This window comes from Macrotis lagotis, chromosome X, assembly GCF_037893015.1.
Source record: "Macrotis lagotis isolate mMagLag1 chromosome X, bilby.v1.9.chrom.fasta, whole genome shotgun sequence".
Taxonomy (NCBI): domain Eukaryota; kingdom Metazoa; phylum Chordata; class Mammalia; order Peramelemorphia; family Peramelidae; genus Macrotis; species Macrotis lagotis.
The window spans coordinates 5,601,482-5,622,674 of record NC_133666.1 but is presented as its reverse complement, the minus strand read 5'-3'; the positions used below and the strand labels follow the sequence as shown (position 1 = coordinate 5,622,674).

The 21,193-nt window shown below is 37.8% G+C and overlaps 1 long non-coding RNA gene across 12 annotated transcripts in view; it reads left to right on the top strand.

Moving 5' to 3' along the window:
• Positions 1 to 21,193, top strand: part of LOC141502777 (uncharacterized) — a 104,890-nt gene that overhangs the window by 15,801 nt on the left and 67,896 nt on the right. For 11 of the 12 annotated variants that reach the window (XR_012472647.1, XR_012472643.1, XR_012472640.1 and 8 more), the window contains 9 exons: positions 1,243 to 1,380; positions 2,207 to 2,346; positions 3,064 to 3,195; positions 4,342 to 4,481; positions 5,216 to 5,355; positions 5,969 to 6,107; positions 7,301 to 7,442; positions 8,644 to 8,788; positions 9,606 to 9,747. This is a non-coding gene — a long non-coding RNA (uncharacterized LOC141502777). The remainder of the gene's footprint in view (positions 1 to 1,242; positions 1,381 to 2,206; positions 2,347 to 3,063; positions 3,196 to 4,341; positions 4,482 to 5,215; positions 5,356 to 5,968; positions 6,108 to 7,300; positions 7,443 to 8,643; positions 8,789 to 9,605; positions 9,748 to 21,193) is intronic. The other variant, XR_012472649.1, reaches the window with a different exon arrangement.

The following is a 21,193-nucleotide window of genomic DNA, read 5'->3' as shown; positions in this document are numbered from 1 at the left end:
CCCAAATTCAATTCACTGCCCAAAGCCTATCCATTTCAGACATGTGCCCTTCTCTCCTTCTCTGCCACCACCCTGGTGTAAGCCCTCATCCCCTCAAGCCTGGACTATTGCAATAGCTTGATGGTTGGTCTGGTTGCCTCAAGTCTCTCCCTACTCCAAACCATCATTCAGCCACCAAAAATGTCTGGTAAAACTCAGGTACAGCCATGTCAATACCCTGCTTGATAAATTCCAGTGGGTCCTTATCATCTCCACAATCAAACACAAAATCCCATTTGGTGTCCAAATCCCTTCATAATCTCCCCTCCCCTTCCTCCCCTCCTGTTTTTTTTTTTTATTCTTTGGTCCCCAATTCATACTCTTCAGTCTGGTAACACTGACTTTCAGCTGTTCCATGAACAAGACGTGGTTCTGAGCATTTTTTCATTTGAAGACTGTGGCAGTCTTCTGCCTGGCATGCTTTTTCACTCATCTCCTCCTCCTGGTTTCCTTTAAGTTCCAATTAAAAGCCTATCTTCCATAGGAAGCTTTTCCTAGCTTCTTAATTCTAGTGCTTTCCCTCCCTTAAGGATTTCCTATTTATTCTGTATATAGTGGGTGTACATGTCAGGTTGCTTTTTGGTTACCCCAGTTAGACTGTAAACTCCTTAAGGGAAGGAGGAGCTGTTTTGTGTCCCCAGCTCTTTGCCACTACCTTGCACTTAATGTTTATTGACCGATATGTTGTGTAATAAAATAAATATTTAAGAAATGAAAAGACAAAGTTCCTAGCTAATCTGGGCAGTACATTTGGTGTTCCAGGCTCCATGGACACAGGTCTTCCATGTGTCAAACTGGAAGGCATTTTGGAATCCAGAATGCCTAAAGTTGGATGGGGCCCCTAGAAGCTGGAGTACTGGGGGAGGCTATGGGCTCCTTTCCAGAAAAGAATGTGGGAGATGGTTTGGAGAGCTCAACACACAGAATGTTCAGCCTTCATGTACATGTAGAGAGCTGAAGAGCACTTAGCACAGAGCAGGTCAGAAGGGGGAATGGCCTGATAATCACAAACTTGGGACAGCCTTCTGATCTGGGAAGGGCTGTTTGAAAGAATACATATTATCATAGAGGTGAAAGTTCTGGTTTGTTTTTTAATGTGCTCAATCGGGTGAAGTATTGCAAAACACTTGTTAATTTATAAACAATAAGAAAGTGAGATTCTGCCATGATATGTAACATCAATTTCCATATAATTTCTTTCAGCTCAGTGGTGAACCTTTGAATTAAAACTCAGGTATTAAACCAATATAGCCAAAGAGGAAAGAGGGACTGCTGTGCCTTTTACGGCTCTAAAATAAGGAAAACCAGGCAAAAAATAATCCCATACAGTGCCTTGTTCTGGTAAGTCTACAATTCAAATGGCCATTATTGGATAAGTGAATGAGGAATCTTTGTTGAAACGAATAAGGTGTGAAGTTCATAGGTTTTAAAAGCAACACTGTGTTGCTAAGAAACATAGGCAATATAATATTAAGAAAGGAAAAGAAAAATCCCTAGGGTGTCAGGGGAGGCTAGAATCCTAGAGGGAGCTGCTTTTAAAAGGAGAATGTTGGGGTGGGAAGAGAGCTTAGAGCAGAGAGGTGGAGAGAGGGGGAGGGCAGTCCTGCCTCTGAATGGCAGGATCCAGAGAGGCCAATATAGCAGAGCTGGGAGAGAGAGAGCATTCAGAAAGAAGCAGCTGGGAATTGGGAGGCAGATTCAAATGCAGAATATCTGAGCTGGGTGGGGCCCCAGGACTGGGAATATCAGAGGTGGTCATTCAAGGGACCCAATAACACAGAAAGTGGGTGATGCTGGGAGTCTAAGAACACAGATTGTTAAATACTGGGGAGGGACCTTAGCAAAGAGAATGTCAGGCCTGGGAGCTAGCTAGAGAGGAGACCATCAGAACCAGTAGGGCATGGAGAAGGGAAACCAGAGGTAGATGAGCCATTAGAACACATGTGGTCTGTCAGAAGAAAGAGTGGCCTTAAAATAATAATGTCAGTGATAGGACAGCTATTAAAATATATAGCTTCTGATTTTGGAGAACTTTAGAAGAAATAATATAGCCAAGAATGAGTTGTTTTTCATGTGGGGCACACCAATGAATTGAAAAAAACATTAAAAAGAGAAATTAAGCCATGACAAGCAACATTATAATTTCCATATATATAATTCCTTTCAGCTCTGTGGTGATCCTTTGAATTAAAACTCAGGTATTTTTCCAATACAACTAAAGAGCAAAGAGGGAAATTTCTGTGCCTTGTGTGAGTCTAAAATAAGGAAAACCAGGCAAAAAAGAATCCCATGCTGTGCCTTGTTTTGGTAAGTTTGCAACTGACATTACTATTATTGGATGATGAGTGAGAAATCTTTGTTGAATACAATAAGATGTTAAGTTCATAGGTTTTAAAACAGATTCCATATGCATATGATCTTTGAAATTACTGTATTGCTAAGATACAAACAAAAGAAAATAAATATTGAAAAATGAAAAGAAAAAAATCCCTCAAATGTCAGAAGTTTAACAGGACCTTAAATCATAGATATCCAGGCTGGGAGGGCTTCTCAAAGAAGATTGGAGGTGGGAAAGAGCTTAGAATAGAGAATTTGAGAGCTAGAGGACAAATCCTGCCTTTGCATGTTGAAACTTGGAATGACCATAAGCATCCAGGAAGTCAAATCTGGCAGAGCCTTTAGAACACAGCATTTGTTAGCAGGGACGGGTGTCTGAATCCAGAATGTCTTAGCTAGGTGGGGGCCCTAGAACCTGGAATACCAGAGGTTGGCATTCAGAAAAACCCTATAGCTGAGTATCAGGTTGGAGTGACCTTAATGTTCTAGAATATCAGAGATGGGGCAACCCTTAGAACATAGGGTTTCTGACAAGTGAAAGACTTTAGAATAAACAATGTCATATGGGCGAAATAGTTCTATTTATGTACTGAGTGGATTAAGTTTATTGGGAAGCACTATAAATTTGAAAACAGAGTGAAATTGTGCCACATTATAAAACATTAATTTCTCTATAATTCCTTTCAGCTCAGTGGTGATCCTTTGAATTCAGTCAGGTATTAAACCAATATAGCCAAAGAGGAAAGGGGGAATAGCAGTGCCTTCTCAGGCTCCATAAAATGGAAAAAAACCGGGTAAAATATGCAGTGCCTTGATTTGGTAAGATTGCTATTATTGCTTTTGCTATTATGGGGACTGTATAAAGGAAACAAAATAAAGTGTTTAATATATATAGAATTTGAAAGAGAAATCATTGATTCTTTTAGCTCAGTTTTTGTAATAGAATTTAGTGAAAAGTAATAAATGAAAAAGAACCTTAGATATTAGAAAAGAGTGAGACCTCAGGACAAAGAATGGGAGTGCTCAGAGCACCCTTAGAATCCAGGATGTCTAGACTGGGAAGTGCTTGGCAATACAAAATGTTAAATTTGAGAGAGGTCTTAGAATAGGGAATTTATGTACTGAGAGGACTCAAGGCTCTGAATGGTAGAATAGGCAGTAGTGGTAGAAGCTATCAGACCAGGGAGAACATTTAGAACAAAACTGTTTTGATCTGAAGGTATCTTAGAATCCAGAATGCTGGAGCTGGATGGGGCCCTAGAACCTAAAATATAAGAGGTGGTCATTCAGGGAACCTTATAACAGAGAACATGAGACATAGTCAGAGTTTAAGTATTCAGATTGTTGGAACTCAGAAATTTGGCATACCAAATGTCGGGCTGGGAGTACACATAGAATGCAGATCAGCTCTTCTGAGCTGGGAACTGTCATAGATCAAGGAGCTTGAACTAGGGGTGAGACGAGACCCTAGAACCTGAAATAGCAGAGGTGAGGGTTGGGTGGGTGGCTTATTATTGAGAAACTGGGAGATGAGAATACAAATTGGGAAAGTTCAGAGGATCTTGGCATAGAGAATGTTAGGGTTAGGTGTTGTAGGGAGAGGACAATGTCAGAATATCTAGGGTACTTTGAACAAAAGGTGAGAGAACAAGCTCTAGGAGAACCCTCAGAACACCTTATGTGAGAAGTTAGAGTGGCTTTAAAATTACAGAGCCTCGTAGATTAACCCTTAGAACATCCATCTTCCAATCATTCAGTGTTTCTTAAGCACCTAATATATGTTTATTCTGATCTGGGAGGGGCTGTTCGAAAGAACCCACATTATCAGAGAGGGGAAAGTTCTTTTGGTTTGTTTTTTAATGTGCTCAGTGGGTTAAAGCATTGCAAAGCACCTGTTAATTTATAAACAATAAGAAAATGAGATTCTATGATATGTAATGTTAATTTCCATATAATTCCTTTCAGCTCAGTGGTGAACCTTTGAATTAAAACTCAGGTATTAAAACCAATACAGCCAAAGAGGAAAGGGGGGAATGCTGTGCCTTTTATGGCTCTAAAATAAGGAAAACCAGGCAAAAAATAATCCCATACAGTGCCTTGTTCTGGTAAGTCTACAATTCAAACGGCCATTATTGGATAAATGAATGAGGAATCTTTATTGAAAGCAATACAGTGTGAAGTTCATAGGTTTTAAAAGCAACACTGTGTTGCTAAGAAACACAGGCAATATAATATTAAGAAAGGAAAAGAAAAATTCCTAGGGTGTCAGGGGAGGCTAGAATCCTAGATGACAGATTGGGAGCTGCTTTTAAAAGGAGAATGTTGGGATGAGAGAGAGTTTAGAGCAGAGAGGGGAAGAGAGGGGGAGGGCAGTCCTGCCTCTGAATGGCAGGATCCATAGGGGGCAGCCAGAGAATCCAGCATTCAGAAGGAAACAGCTGGGAACTAGGAGGCAGATTCAAATGCTGAACCTGAGCTGGGTGGAGCCCCAGGACTGGGAATATCAAAGGTGGTCATTCAAGGGACCCAGTAACACAGGAAGTGGGCAATGGTGGGAGTCTAAGAACACAGGTTGTCAGAGACTGGGGAGGGACCTTAGCAAAGAGAATGTCAGGCCTCTAGGAACTAGCTAGAGAGGACAACATCCAAGCTAGGAGAGCCCTTGGAAAAGATTCCGTAAGTATTCTGATCTGTGAGGGGCTCTAGAATAAATAGTATCATATTGGAGGAGTTTCTTTTTATATTAGATTGGGGTATTGGTAAGCAGGAACTTTAAAAACATGAGAATGTGAAATTCTTCCAAGATATACACCACTGATTTCTGTATAATCTCTTTCAGCTCAGTGGTGATCCTTTGAATTAAAACTCAGGTATTAAGCCAATACAGCCAACAGGAAAGGGGAAATGCAGTGCCTTCTCAGGCTCCATAAATAGGAAACAAAACGGGTATTAAATTATTTCCATACAGTGCCTTGATTGGTAAGACTACTATTTTTGAAATTGCATGATTTTACATGTATTGCTTGCCTACTCAACGAAGGGGTGGAAGGGAGGAGAAAATGTGGAATTCAAAAATTTAAAATACGAACGTCAAAAATAAATAAGTGAAAATTAAAAACCAAATAGTGCCTCAGGTGGATGGGACCCAAGAACCTAGAATGTCACAGATATCAAGACTGAGCTGACCCTTATAATAGAGAAAGTAGGAGGTGAGAACACAAATGTCAGAGCCCTGGCAATCTTAGCACTATGAATGTCAGTCCCAGTTGTTGAATAGAAAGGAGAATGTAAAAATTTCTAGGACACTTTGAACAATAGACATAAGAGCTAGGAGAACCCTTAGAACATAGAATGTCAGAAATAAGATTATCCTTAAAAATCCCAGAATGCCAGACATGGATTAATTTTTAGAACATAGATCTTATGCTCTATGAGAGGCTCTAGAACACAGACAGCATATTGAGGAAAAGTGGTTGTTTTTTTTAATGTGCTCAGTAGGTTAGAGTATTGGGAAGCACCAGGTAAATTTATAAACAAGAAAATAAAATTCTGCCTTGATATGTAATGTTCATTTCCATATAATTCCTTTCAGCTCAGTGGTGAACCTTTGAATTAAAACTCAGGTATTAAAACCAATACAGCCAAAGAGGAAAGAGGGAATGCAGTGCCTTCTCTGGCTCCATAAACAGGAAACAAAACGGGTATTAATTTCCATGCAGTGCCTTGACTCGGTAAGACTGCTATTATGGGGACTATTTAATGAAAGAAAAATGAAGTATTTAGTACATAGGATTTAAAAGGGACATCATTGGTTCTTTTACATCATTGTCTTGCTAAGTCCTTTGTGCAGTGGAAAATAAAAATAAATGGGAAAAAGAGCCCCCCCTTAGTTATCAGAAAAGGGTGAGATCTCAAAACAAAGAATTATAGTTCTAGGAGGGCCCTTAGGGTGTCTAGACTGGGAGGTGCTTGGCAACACAAGATGTTAAAAGTGGGAGAGTGTTTAGAATAGAGAATTTGTGTGCTGGGAGGGCTCAGGGCTCTGATTAGGAAGAATAGGCCAGAATATCAGATCAGGGAGAGAATTTAGAACAAAGCTGCTCTGATCTGGAAGGTATTTTAGAATCCAGAATGCTGGGACTGGATGGGGCTCCTGGAACTCCAATTATCAGAGGTGAGAGTTGGAAGTGGAGTGGTGGCTTATTATTCAGCCTTATTATTCCCAGCCCCATACATGTGTGCTTAAAAGGGTAGCTAGGTGGCCAAAAAGACAGAGTTCCTGGCCTGGATCATGAAGACCTAAGTTCAAATACAGCCTTAAACAGGTAATTAGCCGTTTAGACTCTGGGCAAAAGTTGCTTCATCCCATTTTCCTCAGTTCCTCATCTATAAAATGAGGTGAAGAAGGAACTGGCAAACCATTCTAGTATCTTGGCCAAGAAAATTCCAAAGGTCCAAGAAGGGTTGGATACAATTGAAATGACTGAACCAAAAAACCCATAACATTATTCAGAAAGTGGGGAAATGGTCAAAGTCTGATAATAAAAATTGTTAGAATTCAGGGAATCTTAACACAGAGGAATGACAGGCCTGCAAGTTGCCTAGAGAAGAGAATGTTAGAGCTAAGAGGGTGCTTAGAATAAGGAGTAACAGTGCTAGAAGAGTCCTTAGAACAAAGACTATCAGAAGTAGTAGTGATGGTTACAAGAAAAGTATATGATTGCCAGGATATGGAACATAGATCTTCTGACCTTGGAGGCACTTTGCAGCAAAGAATATCATTTTGGGGAATGAGTGTTTGTTGTTTGTTTTTTAATGTGCTTAGTGGGTTAGGGTATTGGGAAGTACAAGTAAATTGAAAAATAATTAGAAAGTGTAATCATGTCTTGATATATAACATTAATTTCCATATAATTCATTTCAGCTTGGTGGTGAACCTTTGAATTAAAACTCAGGTATTTATCCAATACAACTAAAGAGCAAAGAGGGAAATGCTGTGCCTTCTGTGGCTCTAAAATAAGGAAAAAACAGGCAAAAAAATTAATCCCATGCAGTTTCTTGATCTGGTAAGAACGTTATTGATATTAATAGTAGTAATGAATGAGGTATTGAAACTCAATTAGTAAACATTCATTAAATGCCTTCTGTGTATTAGGTTCTGTGTTAAGCCCTGAGAATAAAAAGAGGCAAAAGTGTCTAGTTTAAATTTTAAATTTTATTTTTTAAAATCTATTGGGGGAGACAACATAAAAAAAATACCTACAAAGCAAGCTATATGGAAGATAAATAGTAAATAATGACCAGAGGGATGGCTTCCTATAGAAGATGGAACTTTAGTTGGGACTGAAAGGAAGCCAGGGAGGTTAGTAGTTACAGTAGAAGTGGAAGAGCATTCCAGGCTTGGGGGACGGTCAGAGAAGATGCTGGAACTGAGAGGTGGAGGGGCTCATGGGTGAAATAGCCAGGAGACCAGGGTCCCTGGGTCCAAGAAGGGGAGTATGGGGTAAGAAGACTTGAAAGGTAGGAGGGGGGCTGGGTGATCAAGGGCTTCAAATGATCCTTAAAGGTTTTATAAATGTGTGTTTTAAAGGGGATACCACTTGTGGTCTTAAAATCCTATATTACTAAGGGACATAAGCAGTGTAACAAAGTAAATATCAAGAATCGAAAAGAAAAATAGCCCTGATGTCAACCTAGGCAAGATTTTAGATATCTAGACTAGAGGTGCCTTTCAAACACAATGTTGAGAGTGAGAGAGAACTTAAGAGTAGCAAATGGAAGGCAGCTGGAGGCCAGTCCTGCTTCTGGATGGCAGTGTATACTGGGGCAGAATTGGGAGAGCATGTGAAATAAAGCACTTGTGAACTGGGAGGCGTTTTTGAATCTAGAATGCTTCAGCCGGGGGCAGGAGTAGCACTTGGAATATCAGAGGGAGGGGGGATTCAGGGAACTCTCTAAGACAGAAAGTGGGAACTAGGTGGAGCCTGCGAACCTTAGTATAGAAGTAGACATGGAAGAATATCTGAGATAGGAGGGAACTTAGAACAAGGGATTTTAAAGCTATAGACGAATTTCAGTGTTGGCATATCCCTTAAAACATCCATCTTCTGACCTGTGAGGAACTGTACTACAAACAATAGCATATTAGGAAAGAAGTTTTTTAGTGTGTTCTATGTTTTTAAAATATTAGGAAACAACAGTAAATTTAAAAAAATGATACAATGATGTCATTATATACAACATTAATTTCTGTGTAATTTCTTTCAGCTCAGTGGTGATCCTTTGAATTAAAAACTCAGGTACTAAACCAATTCAGCCAAAGAAGAAAGGGGGAAATGCAGTGCCTTCTCAGGCTCCATAAAGAGGAAACAAAACGGGTATTAAAATTATTTCAATACAGCGCCTTGATTTGGTAAGACTACTATTTTTGATACTGATATTATGGGGACTGGTTAATGAACAAATAAAGTGTTTAGTACCTAGGATTTAAAAGGGACTTCATTTGTGCTCTCACATCATTGTCTTGCTAAGTCCCATTTATGGTAGAATATAATAAAAATAAGTGAAAAAAAAAAGTCTTGGTTATCAGAAATGAGTGGGGTCTGGTATCAAAGAATGACCACATTGGGAGAGTCCCCAGAACCTAGAATGTTTAGCCTGGGAGGTACTTGGTGACACAATATGTTAAATGTGGGAGACAGCTTAGAATAGAGAATTTGTGTGCTGGGAGGGCTCAGGGCTCTGAATGGTAGAATAGGCAGTGGCTGTAGAAGCCAGAATCTCAGATCAAGGAGAGCATTTAGAACAAAGTTGTTCTGATCTGGAAGGTATCTTAGAATCAGAATGCTGGGGCTGGATGGGGTTCTAGAATATGGAATGGTGGGGAGGAGGCAGGGAGACCGAGGAACCTGAGGAGACAGTCAGAACCTGAGAATCTAAATTGTCAGAGCTCTTCATGTGTCAGGCCTGAGAAGAGAATGTCAGAACCTCTAGGACACTTTGAAGAATGGATCTCAAAGCTAAAAAAAAGCCCTTACAACTCCAAATCTCTGAGATGGGATAACCATTAAAACTTAGCACTTTTGAACAAATAATAGCACAGCAGGGAAGAAGTTTTTATCTGCTCTATGGGTCTATGGGTTGGGAAGTACAAGTCAAATTCTAAAAATAAGAAAACATAAGATTCGTAATATTGCCTGCAAAAGTAATTTTCGTCTAATTTCTTTCAGCGCAGTGGTGCAGCTCTGTATTAAAACTCAGGGACTGAACCAATACAGCCCAAGGGGATTGGTGACAATGAAGTGCCTTATTTTGTTCCACAAAAAGAAAAATAAACGGGCAAAAAAGTAATTGCAGAAGTGCCTTGATCTGGTAAGACTGCGATTTGTATTACTCTTATTGGTAATGAATGACAAGTCTTTGTTGAGAACAAAAAGGTGTTAAGTACCCAGATTTTCAAAGGGAATTCATTTGTCTTTTTAAATTATTGTGTTTCTAAAAACATATATGTGTGTATATGTACACACACACACACACACACACACACACATAGATATAATATAATAAAATAAATATTAAGAAAATAATAGAATTTCCTAGGATGAGGATCTTAGATCATAAATGTCTGGACTGAGAGCTGTGTTTCCAAAGAGAAAGTTAGAGTTAAGAGAAAGCTTAGAACAGCCAGTGGGAGAGATGGAGGGCAGTAATGCCTCTGAATGGCAGGATCCATAGGGGGAACCCAGAGAGGCCAGTATAGCAGAGTTAGGCGAGAGAGCATTCAGAAGGAAGCAGCTGGGAACCAGGAGGAGCTGCAGAATATCTGAGCTAGGTCAGGCCCCAGGACTGGGAATATCAGAGGTGGGCATTCAGGGGACCCAATAACACAGAAAGTGGGCAATGATGGGGGTCTAAGAACATAGATTGTCAGAGACTGTGGAGGGACCTTAGCAAAGAGAATGTCAGGTCTGGGAGCTAGCTAAAGAGGAGAACATCAGAACCAGTAGGGCATGGAGAAGATGGGAAACCAGAGGCAACAGCACAGAAGACATTAAGAGAGTCTTGGCTATCACAGAATGTGACAGAGGAGATGAGATGGTCTTTAGATCAAGTCTTCAGACTTCCCAGACCCACAGGACTATAGCTGAGATGAAGAGTTTGTTTTCTTTTAAGTGTGCTCAGTGGGCCTAGATATTGAGAAGCACATGTTAAATTTAAAAACATTAATAAACCACTATTAGAATACAGAATGTCAGAAGTGGAAGTGGTCTCAAAAATCACGGAATGCTCGGACTGGCTTCAACCTTAAAACATAGATCTTCTGAGCTGATAGTCACCTCAAAACACACAATAGAGTGGCAAAGGAGGCTTTTTGTCTTCAGTGGTCAAAGATAAGAGGGAAGAACAGATTAATATACAAAAGAAAATCAAAGTTTATGTTATAAAAAGGAATATTTATTTAAACATAATTTATAATAGGATCGAGATGAAGCATTGAAACTCAGATCTTGAACCCGATAACTAAAAAGGAATGTTGAAAATAAAGGCAAAAAGATGATTACGTGCAATTTTTGATATTGTAAGACCACTTTTGATATTGAAATGACCACTTTTCATAATGAATGGGAAATATTTGATTTCCCTAATGTGTTAACTAAATGCAGTGTACTTAACTAATAAACAAGGGGCAGCTAGGTGGTGCAGTGGATAGAGCACCGGCCCTGGAGTCAGGAGTACCTGAGTTCAAATCCGGCCTCAGATACTTAATAATCACCTAGCTGTGTGGCCTTGGGCAAGCCACTTTAACCCCATTGCCTTGCAAAAACTAAAAAAAAAAACCCTAAAAAACAAATTGTTTTTAAAGAATTCCATTGCCAAGTTTTTTAAACTGCAATAAGATACAAATAAATTCAAAAGATGAAAAGAAAAAATCCAAATTTGAGAGGAAAATGGTGATATAGAACAGGTATTTTTTAGGACTGGGAGGGTCATTATGACATAAATTATCTTGCTTGGGAAGTGTCATTCAAGGAATATTGCTGGTGGGATAGAAGTCATTAGAATACAGATTCTTAGAGGAGCTGGTTTAGCAGATCTGGGAGTTAAAAATCAAGTCAAGACAGATAATAGATGGGGAAGGGGAAGTGTTAAAGAAAATAGCCAAACTGAATGAGATACTATAGTATGATAAGTATTGAGGTAGAAGGGTCTTCAGAACTCAGAAAGTGCGAGATGGGGAGAAGTTGAGAAAACAAATTATTGTGGTTAATGTGAGCATAAAAAAAAACAGACTAGGGAGAAATTAAAGAACACAGAATGTCTCATTTGGGAATTATTTTTATAAAAAATAAGAAAACAATATCAGAGATGATAGAGAACTATAGCACTGGGGGTTGCCTGATAAATCTCAATGTAATCTTTGAGAAGATGAGTTTTTTGATAGCCTTAGAAGGCGGTAACAAAGGATATTTGCAGTTTAAGTGCAATGTTTATTTCCAAATAACATTAGTACAGTGGTAATTGTCAGAATTAAAAATGAAACCCTAGACCAAAGAGCCCAAGGTATAAGGTTAAATCTTGAAGTCTTATATGACTCCAAGAAATAAAAATCCCCTGTCAAGAGAAGTGATATCTGTTCAGATAATATTGATATAACTACTAAAAGGGGAAGCATTTATTTGATTAAATGCAATTCCTTAATTATTTAATACTGCTATTGGTAATAGAGAGTATATATTTAATAGTGAAAAAGAAACTGTGAAATTCAGTGTATTCAAAAGACACAACACGGGTGCTTTTCAAATATCATATTGCTAAGATAGGTTTATAGTATGAATAGACAAAAATAAGCATACAAACTTTAGAGTAGGGTGGGCTATAGAACATAGAATTTAATAATCTGTCAAGTGAGACTAGTGGAGGGGTCAGAAAAGAATATTTCAGGGAAAAGGAAGGCACTCTAAACCTCGAATGTCATAAATGAGAGTGGACATTGTAAACAAAATATCAGATCAGAGGATAATATATAAAATAACTGAGCTTGAAAGAAATTTATAATCTAAATTGCCAGATCTCACTAGGGATCAAAAACCTGTATTATGAGAGATAGAAAGGACTTAAGAACAAGAGTAAGAGATAGTCAGAGCCATTGGACAGTCTGAATTTCTGATGTGAGAGGGTTCTGAAAGAACAAAACTTCTATAGAACCAGTATTTTCCTGACATGGAAGGTGACTAAGAACTCTCAAAGAACTCCTTGAGAAGATCAGTTCTCTTTATGTTCTCAGGGGGCCGAGGAATATGCAGAGAGAGAGAGATAGGGTAATTGGAGAACTCCAGTAAGAACTTTGAAGAAATTTAAAATCCAGACTGCTGGATCTGGATGAACCCTGGAGCCGGTAATATAAGAGGTAGGAAGGACTTTAGAAAACAAAAAGGGGCCAAGGAACAGAGCCATAGAAAAGAAAATAGTGTGAGCCAGGGGGAGGTTAGTAGGTAGACTAGGGGATCTAAGAGTAATCAAAAAGAAGGAAATGTGAGAGATGGGAAGTCACCTAAAACAAAGGTTACCATATCAGAATAACATGGGAAATGTTCAATTTCTGGTTTGGAACTGTTCTGAAAGAACAGAACTAGGAGTTGTCATAGAACCTAGATTTTTAAGAACTAGAAGGGATCTTAGAACACGCTGAATTGCAGCCCTGTTTATGTTCTCTGGTTGACAAGGCATGGAGAGAGACAGGATAATTGAAACCCTTGTAAGAAATGATATTTGTGGCTTGAAATGCTACCCTTATTTTCATATAATTTAAATACAGTGTTGATGGTCTGAATTAAAACTCAGATCCTGGACAGCACAGCCAAAGGTATCAATTTATAATCCAGTACCTTATATGGCTGTAAGAATTAAAAACAGTCCCCAGAGACAAGTGATTCCTCATAGTACACTAATCAAATTAGATAAGCAAACAACTGGTCATGCACTGGAGTTCCTTTACTTGATTACTTAAGTGTTAATGGTAACGACTAGAGATTATTTATTGCCCACAATAACTTTTGAAAGACAGTGAATTAAAAGGGAGCACATCGAATGTTGATTGTCTGACCTTTGAGGGGAATGAAATTAGAGAGGTAAAGTTGTATTTTTAGAGGCAGTAGAGGCCACAGAATTTTCAATGTCTTTCTTGAGAACATGTTTTTGTTTGTTTTATTTTGCTTTATTCTCAGCTGACCAATGGGTAGGGAGAAACGGGTTAGTAAAAATTCCAGTGAGAACTTGGAAGAAATTTACAGTCCAGACTATGGGATCTTGATGAGCTTTAGAACCGTGAATATGAAAAGGAGGATATTTTTTCAAAGACAAAGTGGGAGTTGGACAGTGCCAGGGAACAAAATACTCTGGGCCAGTGGAAGACATAGATAACAGAATGTGAGAAGCAATGGGGTAGAGGGAGATTAAAGAGGTAAGGAAGATGGAGACCTGGAACAAGAGATAGCATCAGGAGAGCCCATAGAATTCTGAATTTCAAGTTTGGAATTGTTCTGCAAGCACAGAGAGAGGAAGTACCATAGAGCCTAGATTTTTAGAGCTGGAAGGGGCTTCAGAACTCTCAACACAACAAGTGAGAACATGGATTTTTTATGTTTATGTTCTCAGGCTACTAAGACATTCTGAGAGAAAGGTTAAGTGAAACCCTAATAACAAAGAATTCTTGTGACTTGATATATTTTATATCAGGAGAATGGTGATTATCTAAATAACTGTCTCAGGTCCTGAGCAACACACCAAAGATAGAAGTTTATAATCAAGTACTTTTTATGGCTCCAAGAAGTAAAAAGAAAAAGTCCCACAATCTAATCAAGTTAGACTTCTATTCATATTCCTGTTATTCAGAATGAATCAAGAGTATTTACTTGCTACCATCAGGTTTTTAAGTACAAGGTGGTCTTTCCAAGAGAAACAATATTGTCACTTTACAAATAAGACCATGGGCAGTGCAATAATAAGAAAAATAGACTTTTATATGCATAGAGTACCATTGGAGTGGCCAACTTGGAATATACAGTGACAGAATTATGAGGATCCTTAGCACACAGAAAGTCTGACCTGGGAAGTGCCATTCATGGGAGAATTTTCCAAGGAGAAAAGAGCTTAGAGAATAGACACTATTAGAGCTGGAATTTCAGAAAGTCATCATATAAAATAAATCAAAGCCACAAAATAATTGTCATCAATCTCATTCTATGCTGATTGTCAGTTACTCAATAAGTGCTATTAGCAATGACTTGGAAACATTTATTGCCTACAGTAAAATTTGAAGTGCATATCAAATGCTGGATATAGGAAGTTTCTGAAGTTTCAGAGGTAAGAGGGACAATAAGATTTAGCCATAATGGACCTGAGAAGTCTTAATTTCACCCTTAAGAAGATGTGTATTTTTATATTCTCAGAAGACCAAGGAATAGAGAGAGATAAATTGAAACTCCATTAAGATCCTGGAAGAAATTTAGACTCTGAATCGTGGGATCTGGATGACACGTAGAACCTGGAGTATGAGAGCTAGGAGAGAATTTCACAGAAAGAAAGTAGGAGAAGAATAGAACCACTATTCTATTGAGCCTATGGGACCCTAGTAGATAGAGTCTGAGACCCCAGAGTAGACAGAGAGAAGAGAATGTGAACAGTGGGAGGGCCCCTAGAAGAAAGATATCTATCTGAGCAAAAGAACCCATACAGTGATGAATTTCTTGCTTGGAACTATTGTGAAAGACCAAAACTAAAAGATGAGAAAGAACCTAGGTTTTCAGAGCTGTGAGGAACCTTAGAATGCTTAATGGCATCTTTGAGGACATAATCGGAACTTTAATATTAGAAATTATATTTCTTGCTTGCAATGCTATCAGTTCTTTAGACTATATCTCAAGAATGTAATGATTGTCTGAATTGAAACTCAGGTATCAAGATCCCACAGCTAACGTGTAAGTTTATCATTGAAGAGTTATGTGTCTCTAAGAAGTAAAAACAATCTTCCCACATGACAAGTGATTCCTTGTAGTGCCTTGATTAGATTGAACTTCTAATCATATATCTAAGGATAATCCAGTTATAATAGTATTCCGGGGCATAGATCAAGTGTGTAACTCAGTTTCATGTGGTATTAAGGAAAGGAATTTCAAAGAGAGACTATTTGTGCTGAACTTTTTTGACTTAAGACTTATGGGAAATGCAACATGAAAAAATAAACCAATAAATAGACTATCATAGGAGGTTCTGCTCTTAGAATATAAAGTATCAAAGGGAACCTTTGGGGATTCTGGACTGGGAAGTGCTATTTATGGGAGAATTTGCCAGGAAGTAGAGAACTTAGGAGTATAGACTATTGGAGCTGTTAGGGCAGAATTCTACAATATTAAATAAACAAAAATGAAGATGAATACCAAATCAAAGTAGCCATCAATTTGATTCCTTGCAGACCTTTGATTATTTAAGACTACTAATGGTAATGAGTAGGAACTATTTTGGAACAATAACTTTTGAACAAGAGTGCATTCAAAAAGATGCATATTGAATACAGAATATCTGATCTTGTGCAGGTCTGAAATTAGATTGACAGGATGTAGATTTTGTTTTCTTTATTCTTTTTTTAGGACTTACTTAGATTTTCATACGCAGTTTGGGTTAAAGAACTCTCCATTTCATCTTTGAGAAAATAAGTTACTTTATACTATCAGGACACCAGGGCCCGGAGAGAGAGAGAGGTTAAATGAAACCATGGTAAGAAAGGACAGGTGTGGCTTGAAATGTTACTTATCTCATCTGATTTATATCAGGATAGTGAGAGTTGTCTGAATTAAAACTCAGGTTCCAAACCACAAAGCAAAAAGTATAAGTTTATCATCAAGTATTTTATATGATTGCAGGTAATAAAACAATTCTTTGACAAAACAAATGATTCTTTGTTATTTCTATTATTAGGAATAGCTAGAGAGTATTGACTCACAACCATAAGGTACTGCATTTCTACTTTCATTTTATGACTAAGACTTATGGGTAAATATAGAATATCAAAGAAGGGTTTGTCCTTTACAGGTAATTTGTCAGAAATACAAGAATCTTTCACATAGAAAGGGCTTGATTGATGAACCATTTTGGGGAAATTTTCTGAAATTTGAGATAGGGGCAACAGAACTTGGATTCTGATGCAATATATAAGTAATAAAATGTCATTGTTGAGAATGTGAAGTTTTGTTGTTTTTAAATGACCAAGTAATAAAGAGGAAATAAAGGTTCATTGAAATTCTAGTGAGTTCTTGGAAGAAATTTACAATCCAGACTGTGGGATGTAGATAAGCCATAGTACCTGAAATATAAGAGGAAGAGAGTTTTGAAGTCAGAAAGTAGGAGATGGACAGTACCAGGGAACCAGAATAATTTGAGCCAGTGGGAACTTAGTACACAGCTCTGGGAACTGAAAAGTGAATTTAGAGAAGAGAAGGTGAGATTGACATGGGCAGGAGCTGTAGAACAAGAGATACCAAAGCAGAAGAGTTCACTCCAATGTTGCATTTCTGATTTAGACCTGTTCTGAAAGGACAGAACCTAGATTTTTAGAGCTAGAAGGGAACTCAGATTGCTCAATGACCTCCTTGAGAACATGGGTCAAAAAGTATGGAGATAGATTGGTTTAAAGCCTTGTAAGAAATGATGGCTTGGAATACTACCATTATTTCATATATACATATATATATATATATATAAAATATATATATATATCTGTCTATTTCTATCTATCTATCTATCTATCTATCTATCTATCTATCTATCTAGAGAATGCCAATTAGCTGCATTAAGGTGGCAGACCACAGTTTTAGATGTCAGTAAGAAATAAAACCAGTCCCCAATAGGACAAGTGATTCCTTGCATTTCTGTTGATATATTCCTGTTACTTGAAATAGATCAAGGATATCTGCCCATTACCAGAAGGTTTTACAACAAGCTCTCTTCTCAAAGAGAGAGCATATGGGCAGTGCAAAAGGAGAAAAATGAAGCATATCATAAGAGGGTTAGCTCTTAGAAGAGGATATGTCAAAGCTAAGAGGCTCCTTATCACAAAAAGGATTCTGGGGAGATGCCTTTCATGAGAGAATTTTTCAGATAGAAGACAGTCTTGAGTAGAGGCTATTAGAGCTGGTAGCACATAACTGCTCTATGGAAAGATAGACAAAAACACAAAATGGTCATCAGTTTGTTTCTTTGCTGATCCTTGATTACTCAGTACTGCTATTGGTAATGACTAGGAAATTTTTGTTGCCCACAACTTTTGAAGTACACTGCCTTTAAAAATGGAGCACCTGGAATGCCGAATGTCTGCTCTTGGAAGGCTGTGAAATTAGGGAGGTATGAAAAACTCTAGAACTTAGATTTTCAGAGACATTGTTGGCCACAGACCTCTCCATTTTATTCTTAAGAAGATTAATTATTTTATGTTCTTAGGACACCAGAATCTGGAGAGAACCAGGTTAAATGGAACCTTAGTAACAAAGGATATTTGTAGCTTGAAATATGACCTTTATTCCCATATAGTTTAGATCAGCATAGCAGCAATTGTCTGAAATAAAACCTGGATCCTGGACTACAGAGCCAAAGGCATATGTTCTTTATCAAAGGACTTATGGCCCCAAGTAATAAAAACCATCCCCAACAAGACATTTCATTCAAAAATAAATAAATAAGAAAAACAAACAAACAAAAAAAGACATTTGATTCCTTGTAGTGTCCTGATTAGGTAAAACTGCCCTTGATATTCCTGTTATTGGGAATGTACAGAAATGTGATAGTGAAAAGTAGTTAAGTCCAAGGCACTTCAAAGAATGATCATTTTTGCTGTCACCTTACAAGTAAGACCTATGGGCAGTTCAATAAGAGAAAAATAAACAAATCACTAAATTGATGGAATATAATATGTTGGGTCTGCTCTTAAAAATAGTATGTCATAAATATGAGCATTCTTGACATAAGGAAAACCTTGACTGTCATTCAAGGGAGAATTTTACAAGCATGAGAAAGCTTAGAGTATTTGTAGGTGGGAGGCCAAAATTGCACAATATAAAAATAGGAAAAAGGTCATCAATTGGATTCCTTTCAGTTTCCTTAATTACTAGGTTGTATATATGGTCTCCATTACATTTTGAAGTTATTGTTCAGTTGTGTCCAACTCTTTGTAACCATTCAAAGTTTTCTTGGCAAAGATACTAGAGCAGTTAGCCATTTCTTTCTCCGCCTCATTTTATAGATGGAGAAACTAAGGCAAATAGGGGTAAGTGACTTGCCCAGAGTCAAACAACTAGTAGTGTCAAAGGCTGGATTTAAACTCAGGAAGACAAATCTTTGTGCTTGGTGTCTTTAAATGGACAGTTTAGATTGATGAATACCTGATGTAAGAGGGGTCTGAAATTAGAGACGTAAGAGGAGTAATGGATCTTAGATTTTCAGAGCTAGCATGGGGCTTTTAAAACCTCAATGTCATCTTTGAGACAATGAGATTTATGTTTTGTTTTGTTTCTTCTCTGAGTGTTAAGAAATATAGTGAGACAGATTAATTGAAACTCCATTAAGAACATAGAAGAGATTCAGTATCTAGACTACAGGTTATAGGTGAGCCTCAGAACCTAGAATACAAGAGGTAGAATAAAGTTTCTTTTTTTTCTTTTTAAATATTTTATTTATTTTGAGTTTTACAATTTTTTCCCCTAATCTTACTTCCCTTCCCCCACCCCCCCACCAGTCTTTCATTTTTTACATGGTATACACTGATCCAAATTGAGTGTTATGAGAGAGAAATCATATCCTCAAGGAACATAAAGTATAAGAGATAGCAAGATCAGACAATAAGATATCAGTTTTTTTTCTAAATTAAAGGGAATAGTCCTTGGTCTTTGTTCAAACTCCACAGCTCTTTCTCTGGATACAGATGGTATTCTCCAATGCAGACAGCCCCAAACTGTCCCTGATTGTTGCACTGATGGAACGAGCAAGTCCATCAAGGTTGATCATCGCCCCCATGTTGCTGTTAGGGTGTACAGTGTTCTTCTGGTTCTGCTCATCTCATCAATATCAGTTCATGCAAATCCCTCCAGGCTTCCCTGAATTCCCATCCCTCCTGGTTTCTAATAGAACAATAGTGTTCCATGACATACATAGACCACAGTTGGCTAAGCCATTCCCCAATTGAAGGACATTTACTTGATTTCCAATTCTTTGCCACCACAAACAGGGCTGCTATGAACATTTTTGTACAAGTGATCTTTTTACCCTTTTTCATCATCTCTTCAAGGGTATAGACCCAGTAGTGGCATTGCTGGATCAAAGGGGATGCACATTTTTGTTGCCCTTTGGGCACAATTCCAAACTGCTCTCCAGAACATTTGGACAAGTTCACCGCTCCACCAACAATGTAATAGTGCCCCAGATTTCCCACGACCCTTCCAACAATGATCATTATCCTTTCTGGTCATATTGGCCAATCTGAGAGGTGTGAGGTGGTACCTCAGAGAAACTTTAATTTGCATTTCTCTAATAAGTAATGATTTAGAGCAATTTTTCATGTGACTATTGATTGCTTTGATCTCATCTGTAAATTGCCTTTGCATATCCTTTGACCATCTTTGATCTCATCTGTTAATTGCCTTTGCATATCCTTTGACCATTTGTCAATTGAGGAATGGCTTTTTTTTTAAATTTGACTCAGTTCTCTCTATATTTTAGAAATGAGTCCTTTGTCAGAAACATTAGTTGTAAAGATTGTTTCCCAGTTTACTCCATTTCTTTTGATCTTGGTTACAGTGGTTTTATCTGTGTAAACCCTTTTTAATGTAATGTAATCAAAATGACCCAGTTTGTTTTTAGTGATGTTCTCCATCTCTTCCTTAGTCATAAACTGCTCCCATTTCCATAGATCTGACAGGTAAACTAGTCCTTGATCCTCTTATTGTTTTTATGTCTAAATCCTGTCTAGGATAAAGTTTCAGAGAAAGAAAGTGGAAGAGCCATAAAACAAAATTTGTCTGAGCCAGTGAGACTTTAAAACATAAACTATGGGACCTGAGAGAAGCCACAGAGAAGGAAATGTTAGATCTGGCAGTGTATCTGTTTGGAATAGAACTAAGTGTTATTGAACCTAGATTTTCAGTTTTGGAAAGATCTATAGAATTCTCAATGATATTCTTGAGAACATGGATTATTTTATGTTCTCAAAGCATGGAGAGAGACAAAATAGTTGAAACCTTTGTAAGAAATTATATTTTTGACTTGAAATGCTACCGTTATTTCCATATAATTTATATCAGGAGAGTGGTGATTGTCTAAATTAAAACTTAGCTTCTGAACCAAAGAAGCCAAAATAGAAGTTTATAATTGAATATCTTATTTGTATATATAAAGTACAAACACTCCCCCAGGGCAAATGTATCCTTATAGTGTACTAATCAGGTTAGACATATTGATATTCCTCTTATTGGGAATGAATGGAAATTATTTTCTCACTCTCATAGCACCTTAACACAAGGTATTTCAAAGAGAGACCATTTGCACTGTCACTTTACTACTAAGACCTATGGGCAGTGCAAAAAGAAAAATAATCCAATAAATTGACAGAATATCATAGGAACATTTGCCCTCAGAAGAGAATGTGTCAGCTTTGAGAATCTTCAACACATTAGAATGTCCTGATTTTGAGATACCATTTATAGGGGAATTTTCCAGGGGAAAAGAGCTTAGAGTACAGGCTATTAGAGCTGAGAAGACAGAACTAGGTCGTATT